Below are 6000 nucleotides of genomic sequence, written 5' to 3'. Positions count from 1 at the left end.
ACAAAGAGAAACAAGTAAAACAACTCAATGAAATGAAATCCAATGATTAACTGTATATTGATTACAGATGTGGATACTAATGATTTTTAAAAACATTGTAAGTCATCCCTTATAAATGAATTGGTCAATCTTTAAACTACATATAAGAAAAAGAAGATATAAAACCAATATGAATCCAACTAGCATAAAATAATAACGAAAAGAAGAATAACAAAGAAAAGTAGAGGAAAATAATCTTAGAGCAGACCAGATGAAAAGATTTTCTTCAAAAGAAGGGTGAGGAAAAATAAAAAGTACACGATCAAGAAATGAGCATCAATGTCAACATGCATGATTTAGTTTGTAAGAGTAATCCCAAACAACCGCTCTTTAACAATGTTCTTAGAGAACATCTGGAACCGATGTTTCTTTTATACGAAACCCGACAATGTTATGGGAAGTAGACAGCAGTGGGGAGTGAACCTGGGACTCAGGGAATTGTAGACTAGTGGGGAGTGAACCTGGAACCATGAGTTTCGCGGTTTCGTAAAAAAGAAAGATCCGAGGCTGTTTCTTTTTACGAAACCCGCTAAAATCCACCGAAACCCGCCGAAACCGAACAAAGTTATGGGAAGTGGGCAGCAATGAACCAGGGACTCGGGGAAATGTACATCGGAGGGGAGTGAACCTGGGATTATGGGAGGAGGAGGGTGGTTCTTTTTTACGAAACCCACCGAAACCGCTGAAATCAGCCGAAACCCGCCGAAACCGACCAATCAAAGTTATGGGAAGTGGGCAGCAGTGGGGAGTGAACCATGGACTCAGGGGAGTGGGCATAAGTGGAAAGTGAACCTGGGACTATGGGAAGAGGATACCAGTGGGAAATTAACCTGGGACTATGCAAGATGAATACCAGTGGGAATCGATGCCGGAGTTTGGTATTTGGGCACCAGAGGAGAATGAGGCTTTAATTCCCACTGGTATCAATCTCCTTTAGTCCCAGATTCACTTCCCTCTGATTCCTCTTCCCATAGTCCCAGGCCCACTCCCCACTGGTGTACACTTCCCTGAGTCCCCGTTTCACTCCCCAATGCTGCCCACCCTCCTATCGTCTCAGGTTCATTCTCCTCGGGTACCCAACTTAGGTCTCAGAGAATCAGATCGATCATTTTTGTATCTCCCGAAGATTCAGACGTTTATTAGAGGATGTGACAGTACAGAGAGCGTCAAAGCTTAAGCTCCGACTCAGAAAACATGGGACCAGATCACACATAAGAAGAAAATTCCTGGTGAATGCACTAGATGGAGAAAAGAATGAGGAGTTCAAACTGCAATTGAGTAATAGTTTCCAACCTCAAGTTGATCTCGAAGAGGACATAGATGTAGAGCGAGTCACATTGGGCAAAGATCAAGGAAGTCTACATAACATCTTGTCACGAGATATTGGGTGTAAAGAAATCCGAACACAAAGAATGGATCAGTCCAATAGCCTTGAACCCCTTTGAAAAGAGGAGAACAAAGAAGGAACAAGTGAATGCTAATCGAACAAGGTCTTCAAGACTTGATGCACAAGAGCAGTATAGAGCCACAGCTAAGGAAGTCAAAAGAGCCGTGAAGAAAGACAAGGAAGCCTCCATGAACAGACTTGTAGAGATAGCAGAAGCAGCAGCGACAGGAGGACACATGAGGATTCTTTATCAAACTACCAAGACACTTGCTGGAAAATATGGAAACCAGAGGTATTAGTCAAAGACAAAGGTGGAAAAAATGTTTTGGGTAAAGAGGCTCAATCTAAGCGATGGAGGGAACATTTTAACTGCCTTCTGATTAGACAACCACCAGACAACCCGACGGAAATTTTCCCTGCAAGGAATGATCTACCAATTAGCTGTAATCCACTATCGATAGCAGAAAGTGTGGGTGCCATTAACAAGATGAAAAGGGAGAAAGTTGCTGGACCCGACCAGATTCCACTGGAGGCTCTGAAAGTCGATGCTGAAAATCTGGAATGACGGGATATTCCCAAAGGATTTGAAGGAAGGACAACTTGTCAAAATTTCAAAGAAAGGGGACCCCAGTAATTGTAATAATTATCGAGGAATCACTCTTCTCTCTATCCCATGAAATGTTTCCAACCGTTTTATTCTAGAGAGAATTAAGAATGCGGGACGGCAGGCAGGTTTTCGGGAAAACCGTTCTACCACCGACCAGATTGCCTCTCTGCGAGTCATAGTGGAACAGTCCATAGAATGGAACTCTCCTCTTATCGTCACGTTTCTGAATTACGAGAAGGCTTTCGACAGTATTGACAGACGACATTGTGGAAAATTCTGGCACATTATGGACTCCCTGAGAAATTATTAAACCTCATTAAGGATATTAAGACTAGGGTCTCACCATTCCTGTTCATCCTTGCCATTGATTGACCAATGAAGGAAACCTCTAAAGGGCGAAGAAATGAGATACCGTGGACTCCCTGGACACAGTTGGATGATCTGGATCTTGCAGATCTTCTGTCCCACACCAATGACCAGATGCAAGCAAAAACCACAATTATAAACAGTCTATCGGAATCAATTGGTTTAAGAATTGACCATGCAAAGTCAAAAGTCCTAAGGATTGGTACGCGTCAAAGGGAGCAGATCAAAGTAAAAGATCAGGAACTTGATGATATAAATACTTTCTGTATCTCGGGAGTATAATTGACAAGGGTGGCGGCACGAAAGTAGAGGTGAAAGCACGGGTAGGAAAGGCACAGGCTGCATTCACATCTTTGAACAGAGTTTGGAGAACTGATGATATCTCACTTGACTAAAGCTAAGACTTCAACTCAAACGTGAAGTCTGCCCTTTTGTATGGGTGTGAAACTTGGAATGCATCGCAGGCATGTATAAGGAGGATACAGATTTTCGTAAACAGGTGCATGCGTAAGCTACTCAGAATAAAATGGATGGATAGAATTAAGAACTAAGAAGTTTGGAAAAGAAAACAGCAGAAACCAATGGGAGAGGAAATAGGAAGAAGACGATGGGGGTAGATGGGACACACCTTAGAAAGAATGACAAACAATAACAAGGAAAGTATTGGACTGGAACCCTCAGGGCAGAAGATCACGGGGAAGGTCACGCGGAACATGGAGAAGAATTAAAGAAGCTGATATACAGAGAATTGATAAGACATGGAACGAGATAAAAAAAAAGTTAGCTCAAGTTAGAGAAGGATGGACACAGTGGCCTATACCCTGACCCAGGGTGGAAAAGGCAATGATGATTATGATGGCCATCTCTCATAGTTTCAGATTTATTTCCTTCTGATATCCTCTTCCCTTAGTCCCGGGTTCACTCCCCACTGGTGAGCACTCTTCACCCACTTCCCATAACTTTGGTCAGTGTGGGTTTCAGCGGAATTCCGTGGGTTTCAGCTGGTTCCAAAAATAAAGAACCACCTCCTCTTCTCATAATCTCAGGTTCATTCTCCACTGATGCACATTTCCCTGAGTCCCTGGTTCACTCCCCACTGCTGCCTACTTTCCAAAACTTTGTCGGGTTTCGGCGGGTTTCGTAAAAAAGAAACACCCCTTCTGGAACTGGTGAAAAAAATCTGAGGACAAATAGCAATGTCTAAACAAGTCGTTTTTCTGCTAAAAGCGGTAATGGTTGATATCACTTTACATCTTGTTATCATCATAACAATATGAAATGAATACTTATTAAAATAAGTCCACATTTCCGGCGATTGTCAACTCAAGATTCGCCATTTCAAAATTTGGACCGCGAGTTATCATCGTACACTCGGTAAATGGATTGCCTTCTAAGAATATCCAAGCCACATCGATGTATCACTGAGCTACGAAGATTTAAGCTTGAAACAATAAATAATGCCAACTTATGTATACAGTAAAATTCTAGAGCTTAAAGCGATAATAAAGTTATTTGTATTTTTAAAACATAGGGAAACATGTCCTTAGACAACGCATCATTCATGGCTAATCACACTGACGTAATGATAACATGGGAGTGCGACAATCTTTTGGTCCATTCAACGCTGGCCGGGAAAAAAACTTCCCTTTTCTTGCGCACCTATTTTATGCGTTGTTTTAAATTCCGCTCAATTTGGAACTCCTTAGTTACATATCGAACGCTCTTTTTTATTTATTTTCTAAGATTTTTCTACAACAGAGAGGACCTACAAAATTTATCTGTCGTCAATCTGGAATTTAGTAATGTAATTATGTCTTTATTGTTTTTTGCCGTTTGTTGAAGAAGGGTTTTGAGCCCGAAACTTTACATATTGGGTATTTTGTTCTTTTTTGAAGCTTTTATATTCATGTTTGTTCATTACTTTTTACAGTCAACGGCATCTAGCAGCTTAGTATCACTGTATTCTTTTCTTGTACAAACACTTTAAAACAATAAACTCCAAATAACCACAAGATCGTTTGTATAATATTAGTCGAGTTGAAAATAAAATGTCATTGCTTATATTTTGTACTTTAAAATTGTGGTATTTAACTCGAATCGCACTAAATTTAGATTCTATTCGTTAACTCGATTTAACGTTTGAAAATATAGAATAAATACATTTGCATGCATGGTATTTATCTTAGATAAAAATATACAGTAAAAGGAATTATGTGTAGGAAAATAAGCCATGCAAAAGAAATAAGTATCAATTAGTATGAAAATCACGCCTTGAACTTCCATGACAGGTTGTTTAAATATTTCCAGTTTGATAAGTCTATATAAAATTACATACAAGTTTAGGATTTATTTAAAAACGAGAGAATTTAAGTGTCAAAATGAATAATACAAATTACTAACAAATTACACTAGTGTTCCGAGCATTCGCTCTCGTCAGGAAGTGAAAGTGAAAGTGAAAGTGCATTGCTGTGATTAATCTTTATTTCCGGTTGTCGTCGTATGTGATCGGCTTTGCGGCTATGGTGGTTCGTAACTACATAAAAGGTGTTTGTGTCTATGTCTGCATGAAGATGTACGTTCGTTTCTTTTGTTGTTCGGTTTTGTGATAATGTAGAATTTTTCTTCCAAGCAGAGGTTGCAAATTTTAGATGAGGGGAAGTGCTCTGGAGATTGTTTATCATGTAATGATATGTTGTATGTGATTGTTTTTGAGGTTCCAAATGTGTTCCCTTAATTTAGTGGAATGTCGTTTGTGTATATTATTAAAGGAAGATTTGTACAGGTTGTAACTGGTTTTTAATGAACAATGTCAAGCCTATATATGTTTCTTGTTTTAATGTATCTGAGAGTGTAACTGTGGCTTGATAAATAACGTTTTGTGTCAGGCAATTGCCATTTAGTGGGCGTGTCCTGGAGTTGCATTTTTTCAGTAGGTTGTTGTGTTGTTCAAGAAAAGCTAAAGCCATAGCGAAAGACGAAAATTTGGTAACAAAAACGACATATTTACACCTACAAATAGAAAATATACAAACTGCGCCATTCCACCGACGATTTTAGAAAATGTTTGATAATGGATGAAGCGACCTACCCATTGCTTGGAATCGTAGGGCCACTGATTGATAATAAGCAATCAGCAGTGATGAAATTAAATAACCAATTAAACCAATTATATATATAATTTTTAAAAGAAAATTACACTAATAATAATAATAATAATAATAATAATAATAATTATAATAATAATAATAATAATAATAATAATAATAATAATAATAATAATAATAATAATAATAATAATAATAATAATAATGTACATATGCGTTTATATTGAAACAACCGTAGTAATGATAATGTACTGCGAAATATAGTAGGATCCCCGAGGTCATTGGTGTTTCGGATCCGTGTAAAAGTTTAACATTGTTTATAGGCCAAATAAGCAGACAAAAAAAATAACATTTCCGATTGGAACTTGGATCTAACATTTCAGGGGTCACATACAGAGAATAACATTATTTCCGAATTGCAATAAATCGGATCAAAGTTGAATTCTGTTACTAATAATACTAATCGCACTAAATTTAGATTCTATTCGTTAACTCGA

General features: G+C 38.3%; 1 protein-coding gene across 2 annotated transcripts in view; it reads right to left on the bottom strand.

Annotated features, from left to right (window-relative positions):
* LOC144965497 (fibroblast growth factor receptor-like 1) overlaps positions 1-6000 on the bottom strand; it is a 344965-nt gene that overhangs the window by 1095 nt on the left and 337870 nt on the right. The window lies entirely within an intron of this gene.

Source organism: Berghia stephanieae, chromosome 2, assembly GCF_034508935.2.
Source record: "Berghia stephanieae isolate SIO BIC M18660-M18661 chromosome 2, UCSD_Bste_1.3, whole genome shotgun sequence".
Classification (NCBI taxonomy): Eukaryota; Metazoa; Mollusca; class Gastropoda; order Nudibranchia; family Aeolidiidae; genus Berghia; species Berghia stephanieae.
This window is presented reverse-complemented; position numbering and strand designations above follow the sequence as displayed.